Below are 17563 nucleotides of genomic sequence, written 5' to 3' on the forward strand. Positions count from 1 at the left end.
CTTGATGAAGGGTCAAGCCCCAAAATGTTGGTTATGTATCTTTACGTTTGCAATATAAAATATTGACCTGCTGAGTTTCTCCAACATTGTGCTTTACTTCAACCATGGTGTCTGCAGAGTGTTTTATACTCCAATGTGTGTGAAAATATCCCCCCATCACCTCACCCTCCCAATTTCTTTCATAAGACATGAAATGTGTAGGGACAAGCAGATTGCATTTTGTACTTTTCTGTAGATACAGTTTGACATATCTGACAAATCAGACTTTCTCCACTCTGTGGTGGAATGGGCTGAAAGATGGCAGAAGCAACAGCGTCAATCAGTGTGGAAAAAGCATTGACACCATTGATTGAGGATTTGGGGTGGCACGGTTAACGTAATACTGCTACAGCACCAGTGACCCAGGTTCAAATTAGGCATTGCCTGTAAGGAGTTTGTACATACTCCCATGCCTGCATGAATTTCCCAGGGAGGGGGGTCCAGTTTCCTCCCGTCCTTCAAAACGTACCGGGGGTTGTAGGTCAATTACTGTAATTAGGCGGCATGGGCTCGTGGGCCAGGGAGGCCTGTTAACTTGCTGTATTTGAACATAGATAATGTTGTGGAAAATCTGAGGGATTTTAAAGACAGAATATTAAAGACAGACTCTCAGTTGATAAATGAGAAAATAAAATTCTGATGAAGGATTTAAATTTCAAAACATCAAAGATGGCAGTTAGGAAATGGCTTTCTGATCTATAGAATCATGATAGTGGGAGAATTATATTCAATTCCCCACCATTAACCTTGCTCCCCACATCTCTCCATTGCTATCTGATCTTGTGGAAGAAGCAAAGAAATTCCAGAGAGAACAAAAATGGCTTCCTTGACTCCTTCAGTTAGTCTAAAATTGTCCAGGAGCTCATAAATAAAGATTTTTTTTAAATTGTCCAGGAACTTGCATGGACCATGCACTCATTGATGTTCTGTCTGTTTCCCTGCAAGTTGAAGCAGAAGGAAGAGTAGCATCCATCACTCCGGATGGCTCCCAGTTCTGGAGACTCACTAACTACCCTCGAGAAAGGAAACTATCAATATCCTATCCATGTCCACCTATGGACCTCTTGGCTGTTGGCCTGTGCTCCTCCCTCTGCCCCTTGTTCCTCCTCCTGACCCCACCATTCTATTTCTGGTGCCAGCCTGCTTTTCCTTTCTCACCTTGGCCAAGGGCTCAAGCCCGAAACATTGGTTATGTATATTGTCTCCGATGGATGCTGTGGCACCTGCTGAGTTTCTCCAGAAATTTTGTACATTTATATCAGTGATTTTCAAACTTTTTCTTTCCACTCACATACCACTTTAAGTAATCCCTATGCCATCGGTGCTCTGTGATTAGTAAGGGATTACTTAAAGTGGTATGTGAATGGGAAGGGAAAGTTGAGAACCACTGCTCTCGACCCAATTGCTACTGAAATATTTTGCTTGAGAAAAATTGTCATTTTCTTTGGAGTTACAAAGCCGCACACCTAATGAGTCAATTGGGTACAATTAAAACAGTGGGTTTCAAACATTTTCTTTCCACTCACTTACCAAAACCCTTATCTACAGCATAGGGATTACTTAAGGTGGTATGTGAGTGGAAAGAAAATGTTTGAAGAGCATTGATTTATATCAATATACTGAGATTTGCTCCAAGAACCATTGGTTAGACTTAAAGTTGACAGACAGCAGAAAAACATGTGGAGTAACAGTGCAAGATGCACAGTGTCAATCATCACAGAGACATATCTTGCAATAAAGGGAGACCAATAGGCCGACTGTTTTAGTTGACACAAAATTGCTGGGGAAACTCAGCAAGGTATGCAGCATTCTCTAATGTAGCATAGCTTAAAGATTTATAACCAATGTTTCGGGCCTGAGCCCTTCATCAAGGTCTGAACAAAATGCAGGCATAAATGCCTGAATAAAATGGTGGTGGGAGGAGCACGAGTCCACAGCAAGAGGTCAGAGGTGGATAAAAGAGAGAAGAAAATCTGAGGTCACGGAGGGAAAATTGCTCTCTGAGTGGAGGGAAGGGGTTGGGGAGCTGGAGGAAGGGAAATAGCGGGGTGGGAAAGAGAAGGAGTCAGAGGAGAGGCTAACAGAAACCAGAGAAGTGGATGTTAATGCTACCTGGTTGGAGAGTGCCCAGATGGGTTATCATTTGTGGCTCCTCCAGTTTACTGGTGGTCTTGATTTGGCAGTGCATGAGGCCATGGACAGACATGTCAGTGCAGGAGTGGGGCGTGGATATGAAATAGTTGATCCACGCCATTGTTGCGGGCGGAGCGAAGGTGCTCAATGAAGCGATCTCCCATTGTGCAGCCGGTATCTCTGATGTAGAGAGGTCCAAAACGGGACCACCAGATGCAGTAGATGACACCCACAGATTCATAGGTGAAGTGTTACTGCACTTGGAAGGTCCTATTTTAGTTGTACTGGGAATGAATTTCAATGAATTCAGCAAACCAACTCGGTTTCCAGTGCATTAAATCTCATTGATATAATGGGCTGAATTGAATTGATCCAGGCTTCCAATTAAGTCATCTCATCTAAAGTTTACTTAAGTGGCTATTTATTTTCTAAGCCAAATTCTTGTTCCTTGTTCAAATTAAATTAGCATTGCAGGTTCTTTGGAAGTCTTCTTTAATAAGATTAGTTCCAAGCTAAGTTAATGATGATTCAGGAGGACTCCATCAGTGCAGAGTGGCTCCAGGACACAGTCAGACTTCGGATGATTTACTCAGCTTTTTCCATGTACTTATCAAGCCTCCTCTTTCATATCTAAACGGATGAGAGTGCCCCTTCAATATTATTTGCCTTTTAATAACCCCTTATGGTTCCAGGTCACTTTACTGTACCAGAAGTAATAACAATTCCTCATTATCATTCTTATTTTACTGGTGCTGCCATATTCTTCGCCAGATCCATCTCCAACAGAGTCACCAACTTTGCAGATGACACAACAGCAGTTGGCCTCAACAGCAACAAGAGAAGCATGACAGAGAAGAGGTGGAAAATCTCATGAAATGGTGCAAGAATAACAACCTGGATCTAAATGTGGACCAGATGATTGTGGACTTCAGGAGGACTGGAATGACTACCCTCCACTACACAGCATCAACTCTGTAATAGAGAAAGTGAAGACCATCGAGTTCCTTAGAGTTCATTCATTTAACTGGTGACCTATCTTGGACACTCAACATCTCCTCACTTGTCAGGAAAGGCAACAGCAACTGCACTTCCTGAGAAGTCTGAAGCAGGCAAGGCTACCAGCCACCATTATGGTGGTTGCTGCAAAGAAATGGATCAGAAAGTCAATTCACAGGACCATAAGAGTGATCTACCGGGACTGTTGACTGAAGAGTGCATGCAAAATCATTGAGGTCCCTTTCCACCCTGCACACAGCATATTTCAGCTGTTCCCATCAGGCAAGAGATACAGGAGTATCTAAGCTGAGGAACATCTTCTTCCCATGGGCAGTGAGAATGTTAATGACCATAGGAACTGCTCACACTAGCCATCCAAGACTCTCATATGTACAAAACAATATTTATTTGTAGAGATGAAATACTTGTCCTGCATATGTATTGTTTGTCTGTATGTGTATTTATATCTGGACCTTAAACACAAGGCTGCTTCTACTGATAAGATGCTAATTTTTTTTTCATCAAGGCTATCCATGTTAGTAATTTGTCCAGAGAATCTATGTCCATCATTGGTTATCACCAAACTCCAGTACATCCAATTGCAAGGAGGAACTTGTCCAAACTCCAGTTCTAGCGATCAAAGTCTTTGAGCCACCCCTAAACAGTTTTAAACTCGTGTGAACAGTTCAGGAGGAAGCAGAGATTGAGCCTATTCAATTAGACCTTGGGCATTGATACTTCCATCAAGATGAGCAGTCAATCATCCTCCATGTACTGATTGTATCCGTAGTTATATTGAGCTGTTTGTCACCACTCGCCTGAATGATTGTTCATTTTGATGAGGTGCTAAAGCAGTTGCGTCTGAGCGACACACATCATCTGTCTCACTTCTTTGATTGGTTCAATGTGAATGAAGAGCAAGTCCAAATTGGAGAGGATTGAAATACATGAACAAAAGAGACTGAAAACAAGACCAATGGCAGCTCTCCCAATTGGCATTCACTTACAAATTGAACCAACGGACAGTGTCTCTATCTCCCACTGAGCAGATGCACCACCCAGAGTGAACAAGGAGATTCCATGCCATGGAGTTGCCTACAGCTGAAAATGATTCTGCAGGAGATTATGTGAATTTGATGGAGTTAACTATTAATTATACCACAACTGAGAGCCTGCCACTGGCTGTGCAGTCTGTGGAATCCCTGCATCAAACACTCTCATGTTAGTTTTCTGGCGCTCTCAGTTTGGCTGTGCTGATCACCAAGCCTGACTAAATGAGAGATGTTCTTTGTGGATCGTGCCATTCGTAGACTTACAAGCAATGTTTTGCATCCCATGAAAAGGTTCTGAATTAACGTCATTGTGGAAATTTAGCCTGCCAATTTGTACATGAGTTCACCAACAGCAGTGACCAATATTTGGTTTTATTTTTAATGGTATTGTTTGGAGATTATTATTGAGCACCACTCAATGGTCAGCATAGACAGAATGGGCCAAAGGGCCAGTTTATGAGCTGCATTTTGTCTATGACTATGAAAACACTGGCCTGAGATTCTCTACTGTTCTTCAAGCTATGTAAGGGAATCCTTTACATGAGAACATAAGAAACCAGGAGGAGGAGTCAGCTATCTGGCCCGTCGAGCCTACTCTGCCATTCACTGAGATCATAACCGATCTGGGGTTTGGCTTGTCTTCACCTACCTGCCTTTTCCCCATTTCCCTTAATTCCCCAACTTTGTAAAAATATATCCATCCTTACCTTAAATATATTCACTGAGGTCGTCTCCACTGCTTCAATGGGCAGCAAATTCCATAGGTTCACCACCCTCTGGGAAAAGCAGTTCCTCCTCATTTGAATCCTAAATCTATTACCCTGAATCTAAGGCTATGTCCCTTAGTTTTAATCTCCCTTATTGAAGGAAAGAGCTTACCTACCTTTATCTTATCTATGCCTTTCACAATTTTATGTGTTTCTGTAAGATCCCTTCTCATTCTTCTAAATTCCAGCGAGTAGAGTCCCAGACAGCCCAATCCCTCCTTATAGGCTAAACTCCTCATCTCTAGAATCAACCTGGTGAACCTCTTCTGCACCGCCTCCAAAGACAGTACATCCTTCCTCAAGTAAGAAGACCAGAACTGCATGCAGTACTCCAGATGTGGCTTCACCAGTGCCCTTGTACAGTTACAAGATAACCTCCCTGCTCCTCTTCAGTCCCTCTAGAGATGAAGGCGAACATTCCATTTGCCTTTTTGATAGCCTGCTGCACCTGCAAACCAACCTTTTGCAATCCATGCATAAGCGCTCCCAAGTCCTTCTGCATGGCAGCATGCTATAATTGCTTTCCATGTATATAATAATAATTACATGAAGGAAAAAGTAATCCATCAGGGCCTTGCCTGAAATGTCAACCATCTCTTTCCTTCCTCAGCTGCTTTTTAACCTGCTGACCATTCAGGCAGAGGGGGTGCGGTGGGGCTGGGTGTGAAATGAAGTCCCAGATTCAGCCACAGTTGACCAGCAGCTGATAGAGGTAGAAATGGTTAACTGGCGATATACAGGATGGAATGTTGTGACAGCTTCTTAATAATTGAAGTGGATGTAAGGGTTATGAGGGAGGACCTGAGCTGACATCAATCTTCTGTGCTCTGCTCCCTTGCTTTTCCATTTAATTAAACAGACAGAGTGCCTGCTCGGAAAATGAAGAAGCGTCCTTTTATGGAGCGCTGGTTCATTGTAGAGGGTGGATCGTGGGTTAGGAACTGGATCCTTGACATTTCCAGGAAGAAAATTGTCGGCTCTGTATGTTTATTGTCCGGTGCTTTTTTAAATTAAGTGCGTTGTGAGATCTGAGTGACAGTACTTATTCAGAGAGCTTGATGTGAATTAAACCAGATCTGTGAAATTTACCACTGTACTTGGCGAAAAGCAGGGGAGGGTGGAGAGAGAAGCAGTGAAGCAATCCCTGCAACGATACATGAATACTACAATCTTAACCACATATTAAGGGGTGACAGTGAGGCACTCAAAAAGGTTTCAGGTGAGGTGTTTGTAACGTTCTCAGCCACGGGAAAGGCTGGAGCCTTGGCAGAACCAATGTTGTCTTGGACCTCTGTGCCATTGGACCAGGGTCTTGAGCTGCTGTGTAGGGCTGTTGTGTATGGTATCATGGGCCCTCCAATTTGAAAGAATTCACACCCATGATGAACACCAGAGTGGAAAGGAGTTACCTCGATCTTCAGGCACTTCCACAAAAGAACAGGAAAAATCAAAAGGGTTCAGAGGATAGTGAGAACATGGAGCGAGCTGCCTGAGGAAGTGGTTGAGGTGTTTACCAAATAATATATAAAAGATGTTTAGATGGGTACATGGAAAGAAAAGGTTCAGAAGGATATGGGTCAAATGGGACCAGCTCTAGCAGGCAGCATGGACAAGTTAGGCCAAAGGCCTGTTACCCTGCTGTATGGCTTCATGACTCTATCAGAAGAAGAACTAGAAGGAGAGAAGCAACAGGACAGCTAAGTTGCTCCTTGTTTAATGGTGATCCTAACTTTCTCTGTGATGATCACAAGGTGTTGAACATCGACTCAGGCAGCAGCATCTCACCCTGCAGTCAATCTTAAGCAGTCTGATGAATAAACAGAGCTCTCTACCGTTCAAAGGGAAAGTAGTCACTCTTCAGATGCAACAGGGCTACCCACAGACTAGCCCTTGCAAGCATCTTGCAGGAGACCACTTCACAGGCTCAAGATTGCGTCTGAGCTTCACACTAGATGCCTCTTTCCCTCATGTTGTCTATTCTTGATTCCATACTCTTTCACTCCTTTCTTCTCCTCCAAGTGCTTATCTCACTTTTGAAATGAATCGTGGCCTGAATTTCCTGGCAGCACAGTTCCCTGGTGTGTATCTTTGAAGCAGCAATTTCTGAAGAGAACCAGCTACACTCTGATCGATGAGGCCTCATGGAATTTTCTGTGAACTACTTGTAGAGGCACAGAGTTGTACAGCCCTTCAGTGCTTTACATCCATGCCAACTGCTTTGGCCTTCTATTCTCATCCCGTTTATGAGCATTAGAACTCTTCCTTCAATACCTTCCCGATTTCAATGCCTGTGTAAAAGTCTCTTAAACATAGTAAAGTAAAACCCCCAATTTCCGGAACCTACAGGAACTGGTAGATGCAATTTTCCAGTTGCTTGAGACTTACTCTTCGGATGCCTAACTAATACACCTGCATTAAGAATAAACTGTTTAAAAGTGCAAAATGTAAAGTCATTTTTAAAAAAAATCAGTATTGTAGTCTTTAATAATGTAATGTTCAGTTTAATCAGGTAATTCCCATAATTTACAAAATTTAAATTTAAGTTCGAACCCCAGTTGCTGGCGCTTTAACAGCATTGTGCTAACTGCTATGTTAACCGTGCCACCATCATAATTAAATCCTCTCCCCCAAGTTTACCGATAAAGCCTTAGTAATACACTTAATACTAATAAAGATAAAGACTCTTAATGGGCAGGGATAGGGAGACACTTTGGGAGAGATGCCCCAGAATCAAGTGTCATCAGCCGGCTCTTCATCCTGAGAACCACCATTTTATTCAAACACAACTTTATTGAATCTTTATTCAAACACCTGCTGTGGGCGGGGCACGACTGGGTCGCTCTGCTAGCTGAATGTTTGCTCCCGTCTTCACCAAGAGCTTGTGTGTTGCTTCAGAAAACATTTACTTTTACAATTTTAAACATTCGTTTATGTTTTAATGTTTATTTACTTTCTCAACATTTTTTTGCCAGTTGCTTGAATTGTGGATACCGGGAATTTTACCACTTTACTTTTCTTTGGCTTGGCTTCGTGGACGAAGATTTATGGAGGGGTAATGACCACGTCAGCTGCAGGCTCGTTTGTGGCTGACAAGTCCGATGCGGGACAGGCAGACACGGTTGCAGCGGTTGCAAGGGAAAATTGGTGGGTTGGGTGTTGGGTTTTTCCTCCTTTGTCTTTTGACAGTGAGGTGGGCTCTGCGGTCTTCTTCAAAGGAGGTTGATGCCCGCCGAACTGTGAGGCGCCAAGATGCACGGTTTGAGGCGATATCAGCCCATTGGCGATGGTCAATGTGGGAGGCACCAAGAGCTTTCTTTAGGCAGTCCTTGTACCTCTTCTTTGGTGCACCTCTGTCTCGGAGGCCAGTGGAGAGCTCGCCATATTACACGATCTTGGGAAGGCGACGGTCCTCCATTCTGGAGACGTGACCTACCCAGCGCAGTTGGATCTTCAGCAGCGTGGATTCGATGCTGTCGGCCTCTGCCATCTCGAGTACTTCGATGTTGGAGATGAAGTCGCTCCAATGAATGTTGAGGATGGAGCAGAGACAACGCTGATGGAAGCGTTCTAGGAGCCGTAGGTGATGCCGGTGAAGGACCCATGATTCGGAGCCGAACAGGAGTGTGGGTATGACAACGGCTCTGTATACACTAATCTTTGTGAGGTTTTTCAGATGGTTGTTTTTCCAGACTCTTTTGTGTAGTCTTCCAAAGGCGCTATTTGCCTTGGCGAGTCTGTTGTCTATCTCCTTGTCGATCCTTGCATCCGATGAAATGGTGCAGCCGAGATAGGTAAACTGGTTGACCGTTTTGAGTTTTGTGATCCACCATCTCCTCTGGCAGTGAGTTCCAGATTCAATCAGTCTCTTGTGTGTAAAAAAAATTCCCAACCCCCCCACCCCAAGATCCTTCTCTTGAACCTCTGCGCTTTTGTTTTTGATACCACAAGGCCCAAAGCGAACACTCCCACAGAAAAGGCTTTGACAACAAGTTAATCCCCTCCCCCAGGCTTAACCCCTGCTGTCAAAGCTGTCAAATAAATTCAATGCTTGCTTGTGTTATTAATATGCATAGGAATTCAAAACAATTCAAAAGACATCAAAAATTAATTTACCCATTAAATATTTTAAAATGTATTTTTATTTTAAAATAAAATAAATTTAAACTTGAATTTAATTAAAACAAGTAAAAGTGATGTGAAAACTAGGGTGGTGCAGTTAGCTTAATGGTTAGAACGCTAACAGCACCAGCAACTCAAGTTGCAGCGAATCCCACGCTGGGTGTAAGGAGGTTGTACACCTTAAGTCTGCATAGGTTTCCTTCCATCCTTCAAAGATATATGGGGGATGAAGAGGGGTTTGTAAATGGGCAGCATCGGCCCGTGGGCCAAAAGACCCTATTACTGTGCTGTGTGTCTAATTTAAAAAAAACTTAGCTCCCCCTTACAGTAATTACTCTCCATTGAAATGAAGGAAGACTCTGAACCTGTTTGCTTAATTCATTTATTTTTTACTGGGTTTGGGTATCTCTGCAAAAGCCACTTTATCCTCGCCATCCCTAACTGCGCTTGAGATGACGGCAGGGAATGGGCTGCCTTCTTCAATGGCTGCAAGTTCTTTGAGTGAAGCTGCTCTCCTAATGCTGGTGGGTCACCAAGTTACAGGGTTTAGACTTGGCGTTGATGAGGGAAACCTGGCCAGACTGGTGCGTGACTTAAGAGAGCAGTCATATTCTTGGTGTTGGAGGCCATAAGCTGGGAGGTTGTTAAAGTTGTTAAGGTGAGTTGCTGCAATTTATTTTACAGTACAGTGAAGATTTACTAAGATGTTGCCTTCAGGAACAAAGGTTAAACAAATTATGACTTTATTCCCTGGAGCATAGAAGAATGATGGGTGATTTGATAGAGCTATTTAAATTATAAGGGGTCTAGACAGAGTAAGTGTAGATAGGCTTTTTTCCACTGAGGGTAGGTGAGATACAATCCAGATGACATGGGTTAAGGCTGAAAGGGGAAAAGTTCAATTTAATTTATTTAGGCAGATAGCACAGTAAAAGGCCCATGGGCCTGAGCCGCCCAATTACATTCAATTGGCCTGCAAGCCCCCGGTATGTTTTGAATGGTGGGAGGAAACCAGAGTCCATGGGAAAAACCACACGGACCCGGGAAAACATGTAAACTCCTTCCAGACAGTGTGGGATTCAAACCCTGATCCCAATCGTGGTGCTGTAACAGTCTTGCGCTAACCGCTACACTAACCATGCCGCCCTTTAGGGAAGATAGGTTTAGGGGGGACATTAGGGGGAACTTCTTTACTCAGAAAGTGGTGGATATGTGGAACATGTTGCCAGCTGAAGTCTTATGTCGGCTCAATTTTAATTTTTAAGAAGAATTTGGTTAGGTACATGGTGTGGCGCGATCAATGACCACTCGCAGACACAAAGCAAGAGTCAAAGGCTTTATTGATCAGAAGACCCAGACATATAACCATATAACCACTTACAGCACAGAACAGGCCAGTTCGGCCCTACTAGTCCATGCCATAGCAAATCCCCACCCTCCTAGTCCCACCCTCCTAGCTGCTGGCTCACGTCCAGCGCGGGTATGAAGGAGAAGACTAGGGCTCTCAGCTTTTTTTAGGGGATCAGCTACAGGCACAGAAGGCGGGCCAGCCTGCCCAGCCCAGTGAGGACATACCCAGACATGCCCCCAGTACCGTGTTCCATCACATGTGGATTGGAGAGATATGGAGATCTATGGTGGGGGTGCAGGTCAGTAGGTCTCTGGAGAATAATAGTTTGACATTCACTAGAAGGGCCAAAGGGCCTTTTTCTGTGCTGTATAGTTCTATGGTTCTAGTTAAAACATTCTGCAACCACTGTAGACCAGTAATGCATGTAGTCTCAATCAAGATTGTCATAGGAATAAAACAGTGTCACATTAAATGAAATTTCTTTTTGCCAGCTGCAAGGCAGACAGATTCATCACTGGCAGGAATTGCCTAAGCACCTCTTACAGTCAGAGAGAGAGAAGGAAAAGAGAGTGCCCCCAGAGTCACCGAATGTCCATAGATTTGGCTTCAGCGCTTTAGCAGCCCCCACAGCCACACAGAGTCCAGAATTGTATGTGATGTCATGTTCGTACTCTGACAATAAGTGTTTTTGCATCTGTGTTCGCCCATGCAGAATGAGAGTATTCAGTCACACTCCTGACTTGTAGCTGATAGGGATGTCAGGTAGTGAGTCACTTGTAACGCTTCACGTAATGAACTTTGTTAAATCCCTCATAAAGTGGCACCCCATGCAATGTTAGTCCTGTTTAGAGGCAGAAACCAACCGATTGAGATGAGCAAATTGTGTTGCTCATAACGAAAAGAAGGATGTCTCCTGAAGCAGGGTTTGGGTGGGGGGGGGTGGGATTGGGGAGTGGCGTTGTGATACTGAGTTTAGCCAACAGTCTTGCAGCTCCAGTGACTCATGTCGAACCCTGACCTTCTCCAGTTGCTGTCTGTTTGGAGTTTGCCCATTTTCCCCGTGATCCTGTGAAATCCCCCCTTGAGGACTCTGGTTTCTTCCTGCATCAGAAAAAAAAATGAGCTGGTGGCCTGGTAAAATTGGCCACAGATAGTTATTCCTCGTGGCAGGAAAACCAGACAGATGTTAATGGGCATGTGTTAGAGAAGTAGGTCCAGGGAAATAAATGAGGTGGGGGGAAGAGATTGACTAGTGCATTGGCATCAGTGTAATGGACAAAATGGCATCCTTCCATGTCGTAATGAAATACAAACTGTGTTGTAACCCCACTGCAAAAGTTTCCCAAGAACTTGTGTTGCAGATTTTGTAATGCAATGACTTTATTGCTTAATTTTCACACCCATAGCTCATGCTTAGATCCAAAATCCAGAAAACGTTCTTTGAGGAGAATAAAGCAGATCACATCTCGTTGGTTCAGCAATGCTCAGTTTGACCTTTAAATTGGAGAAAAGGTCATTGTACTACTTTGGAAATTAAACCAGTGATGCAAGTTGTTTCTGGATTGGCAGGAACAAAGCCTGAATGGCCTCATATTAACACATCTAAGTTCATTCTCCATCTTTTATCCTCCCTGGATTTTCCAGGCAAGGACCTGTCACAATTTTATTACACAAAAATACTGGAGAAACTTAGCAGGTCAAGCAGTGTGTAACGTGACTAAATGCACTCAGAGACAAGTGAGGAGTAGAAACACGCTTTTAATAGCCGGTAGACACAATAGTCCTCAGGTGAATCTGAGGTAAGGTGGGAAACCCAGGATTTATATTGGGGTAGGTGTGGGTGGAGCCAGGGGAGGAGCCAGCCATCTGACCAATACATAGACAGTGAATTCCAGTTCACTGCACATCAGAAGCAAAGATATATAACTAGCATTTCGGGCCTGAGCCTTTCACCTCTTCTCACACCATTGTTCATGCAACACTTCACTCTTGGATCTGCAGGGGTCATCAACTACATCCTGTGCTCCCTTTGTGGCCTCCTCTACATCAGCAAGACTGGATGCAAACTGGGAGATTGCTTTGTTGAGTGTCTTCGCGCTCTCCACTCCCAGTGGCTAACAATTTCACTTCCGCGCCCCATTCCCAGACCGATGGATCTGTCCATGGCTTCGTGCTCTGCGAAACCGAGGCCACTCGCAAATTGGAGGAACAACACCTAATATTCTGATCTGGGCTCTGTCCAGCACTTTATTATTATGACAGTCACCGCATCTGCAGACTTTAATTTTTAACTTGGTTGTAATTTATTTCTGCCACCCACTACATCCCACACACATTCACACCCTCCTACAAATATAACACATTTATCATATTGACAATAAACAGCTTGATGTTCATAATTTTCATATAACCATAATATTTCTTCATTATTGGGCAAGATGTTAAATGACACACTAATTCACATTAATTAATAATAAGTAACGAAATGAAGGTGGAATTTCATCCTTAAGAATGAGTTAACTTGTGGGGCTGTTCTTATTGAATGGAGTAATCAGAAACTAAATGAGTGCTATGGTTAGCGTGATAGTTAATGGGACGCTATTGCAGCGCCAGAGGCCCAGGTTTGAATCCAGTGCTGTCTGTAAGGACTTTGTACGTTCTTCCGTGTCTGTGTGGATTTTCTCTGATTCTTCCAGTTTTATCCCATCTTCCAAAATGTTCGGGGTTTTAAGTTAATCTGGGTGTAACAGGGGGCACAGGTTTAAATGGCCAGAATCAGCTTGTAAAATATTTTTAATATAAATCAGGACAGAACAAGGCAGAAAAGGACATGCAACCTTACCATAGAAAGTTGTTGAGGCCAGATCATTAGATAGATTCAAAAGGGAGTTAAGTGTGACTCTACTGGCTAAAGAGATATGTCAAGGGGTATGTAGAGAAAGCAGGAATAAGGTGCTGGACTCGTACCATCTGTCATGATCATATTGAATGGTAGAACAAGTTCGAAGGGATGAATGGCCTTCTCCAGTTCCTATTTCCATTGTTTCTATGATTAGACTGAACTTTAGAGTAAATGGTAGAATCGAGGAATAGAGGAAAAATGGGAACCGAAGAGAGTTTTGGCCTTGATAGAAAGCGCTCAAGACATTTCAATAATGGAAACAGTTTGACACCATAAATCACTAGCAGTAACTAGAGTCAGACCAGATGGTAGGACAAGAAGCAATGAGTTCCAGTTGTTCAATGGCAAGTTTAGGCTGAAGTTAAGAAATTCATCTTTGCATTTCCACTTAGGGATTTAGAAACAGAATTTAAAAACCAGGATTTATTGGAAGGTTTGGTAGCTGAGAAGGAAAAATAACTCTCTCCTGGATGGATGTACCAGGATAGGGCTGAATTCCAGACCAAAAAAATTAGCATTTGTGTCACACTTGATTACATCTGGTATTGGATCTGGGATTCGAGAAGGTGCAAGAATGTCTCCCAAAGTGCCCTGGGCGCTGAAGGCTTCCTCATCGCGTCACAGGATTAGATTTGAGCTCGGATTGCTGATGGCTTGAACTGAACTGGAGTCTTGTGAAGCTGTGGGAGATGCTGGAGGTGAATCCACAAACACTCAGTGTCCCTGAGGGGACTCTCTCTTGCTTCTCATTATCTGTCGGGGGCACCGGGCAATGCTAATGGCGACTCTTTGTCTGCCTTATGGCAGACAAGTAATATTACATTTCTGTTTATTACATGACAATAAATGGTAGCTGAGGATCTGATCTGATCTGAAGCTTCTGGTACAATAAATTTCTGTGAAGTGCAATACATATTCTGGTGAATGGGTTCAATATCCTGCCTTGACACCATCCACACTGTAAGTTTGTGGTAAAAGATTGCGGAATATGTACCCAGTCCTCACACAACAGGGACTATTCAGTGATTTCCATGAAGAATATATTGATCACGAGTGGAGAACGGAACATATTCACCAGAACAGTAGCAATGCTCCAGGTCTACCTTAAGTTACAGAATATTTACAGGCTATTTGATTGAAGTTTTAGGATTTTGCCCAGAACTGACATGGGAAAAATAATTTTCTTCCCTCTAGAACAAACGCTTTAACTGTAAATCCAGTGCTGGGTCATTCAGAAGCTACGAAACATTTCTCATATAAAATATGGAAAGATTGCTCTCACACAGACGGCAGCAGGTTCTTCCTCAGCTGGATATCTTTGATCTGAGATTGATTGCTTCGTTTGAACACAAGATTACAACACAAGGAAGCTAGAGTTAAGATATTGATCAAGCATGCTCTTATTGAACGGCTTTCAGGCACTGCCGATGTCTCTGTGTATTTAGGAAGAAACAGGGAAGAATTTCAGTAGATATTTATCAAATATCGAGCTTACTCATCGAGGAGTCAAAGGGTAAATGATCAATTATCAAAAACATTCAGCTGCAGGGAATCTGTTGGGATTAAACCAACTACAGAGAGACCACACCCGTCTCTTCTGAATTTTCCTTAAACACCAACAACAAGCTTGCTCTCAATGTCACCAAAACCAAGGAGCTGATACTTGACTTCAGGAAGGAAAAACCAGAGGTATACAATCGTGATCACTGGGGATCAGAGGTGAAGAGAGTGAGCAAATTCTTGGGAGTCACGATCTCGGACGATTTTTCCTGGACCCAACGCACTAATGGCATCATGAAGGAAGCACGTCAGCACCTGTACAACTTCCTCAGGCGTTTGTGGAGGTTTGGTATGACATCGGAAATTCTGGCAAATTTCCACAGACATGTGGTGGTAAGTTTGCTGACCGGCTGCATTTCGGTCTGGATTGGAGTCACCAATACCCACTGAGCATAAAGCCTTACAAAAGGTAGTGGACCCAGTCCAGGACTTCACAGGCAAAACCCTCCCCACTGTCAGAGAGCAACAGCAATCATCAAGGATCCACACCACCAAGCACTTGCTCTGTTTCTCGCTGCCGCCATCTGGAAAGCGGTACAGGTGCCACAAGACTCGCTCCACCAGGTTCAAGAACAGTTACTACCCTTCCACTGTCTTCAACAAAGAAATCATGGACTCATTTAAGGACTCTTGCTTTTGCACTTCATTGATTTTTTTTTCTCTCTGTATTGCACAGTCAGTTTGTTTTAGTTTCTTTGTTTACATGTAAACATATCTTCTTGAGAACAGTTTTTTTGCACTACTAACAAGTGGTAATTATGCCTCGCCCGCAGTATGTGATATTGTGTATGTGTTCTGACAATAAATCTGCAGTCTGAAATAAAGAACACCATCACCCAGTCTACTCTGGGGTGCGCAGCAGTCTGAAGACAGAGCCCTTTACCCCATACTGGTTCGGCATGGTGTGTGATGTGTGAAGATTGGGAGGATAGAGAGATGAGGCAGATTTAAAGAGAGTGAATGAGGGGAATGTAAAAGAAAGAGAGAAAGATTGACAAATCTTTTTTAATGACACACACTAATCAATGCACTGAAGCACCCATGTTCCTGATTCTCTGCAGCACTTCATTACTGGTTTAATCCTGCTTTTTGACCTAGAGAGAGTTGGACCTTAACCCTTTGGAAACATTGCTCCAAGGTGATGCTGTGTTTTCTGATGATGTGTCTGCAAAACTTAATGAGGAGGATACATGTAAAGAAACTGTATTCCCCTGAAACATTCATATAATTTTTGTCTAATTGGATTAGCCCCTACTCTGGAGACCTGATATTCAGCTCATGCACACCATATGTGTGACATTTAAAAAGCATTACAATTTCAATAGTTGTTGCAATGAAAAATGTTGTCACTGAAGCATAAGGGAATCTCAGATACCACGCATGCAGCTTAATATCCAGGGAGAAGGAGGGGCAAGGGAGAGTAGGTCCAAAGGTAAATACAAGATTCTGAAGGAATTCCACAAGACCAGCAGAAAAAGAGCTCCTCCAGCAGATTGTGTTTTGCTTCAGATTCCACCAACTGTTGTCTCCTGTGTGACCTGGGCCTAAAGGTTGCTGGGCCGCTCTTCCTGCTCGTTACACTTCTGAATTCCCAATACCTGCTCAAGGTTCATCAGTTTTGCTGATGACCCCAAAAGAGCGGGGACCGTACATAAAACGTGCAACTCAGATGATCCTTGAATGTCGGAGCATGATACAGAGAGAAGGGTGTAATTGTGTCCTGGGAGGGGGTGCCAAGAAGAAGGAAAAAGCTTTCAGGGTGTTGTCTTTCCTGTTGTCTTCCCCTCCATTACAAATTGGGAATAAACAAGGCAGTGTCATGCAGGGTTATAGTCACCAAACCCATTAAGCCCAAATGTGACAATGCAGAGTAGAGACTGAGTTAGAAGTTATCTGGGTGACGTGGTTAGTGCAACCCTATTACAGCAACAGCGTTTGGAGTTCGAATCACGCATTTTCTGTAAGGGGTTTGTATATTCTCCCCATGTTTGCAGGGATTTCGTCCAGGGGTTCCGTTGTCCTCCCACCATTCAAAACATACTGGGGGTGTGGGTTAATTGAGTGCAATTTGGCGGCACAGGCTAGTGGGTCAAAAGGGCCTGTTACTGCGCTGTATTTAAAAACAAATTTGACCAGAGAGAGCCTCCACGGCTTAGATGGGGTGTTGGTTTTGAGGGTGGGAGGCTGATCCATAGTTTATGGATGAGGCTGGATAATTAAGGACTCTTTGGACTCTAACCATCATACTTGATAATAAAAATAGAAATGACACTGTTGGCGTAGCGGTTAGCGCAATGCCTTTACAGCACCAGCGATCGGGACTAGGGTTTGAATTCTGAGCTCTTTGTAAGGAGTTTATATGTTCTCCCCGTGTCTGCATGGGTTTTTTCCAGGGGCTCTGGTTTCCTCACCACTGCTTGAAACTTACCAAGGGGGTAGGTTAATTGGGTGTAAATAGGACAACATGGACCCGTGGGCCAAAATGGCCTGTTACCATGCTGTATGTTTAAAATTAAATTTAAAAAATAAAATTTTTAATTAAAAACCAATTCAAGTGTCTTAGGTGGTGTTTAAAGTAGGAAGGGATCAATTGGGAAAGCAAAAAGAAAGGGGAAGAAGCAGGAAAGAGGTTGAGATGATAGGA

The 17563-nt window shown here is 43.4% G+C and overlaps 1 protein-coding gene across 20 annotated transcripts in view; it reads left to right on the forward strand.

Annotated features, from left to right (window-relative positions):
* The window catches only part of LOC138759021 (receptor-type tyrosine-protein phosphatase S-like), a 449917-nt gene that overhangs the window by 198335 nt on the left and 234019 nt on the right, over positions 1-17563 (forward strand). The window lies entirely within an intron of this gene.

Source organism: Narcine bancroftii, chromosome 3 (genome assembly GCF_036971445.1).
Source record: "Narcine bancroftii isolate sNarBan1 chromosome 3, sNarBan1.hap1, whole genome shotgun sequence".
In the NCBI taxonomy this organism is placed as follows: Eukaryota; Metazoa; Chordata; class Chondrichthyes; order Torpediniformes; family Narcinidae; genus Narcine; species Narcine bancroftii.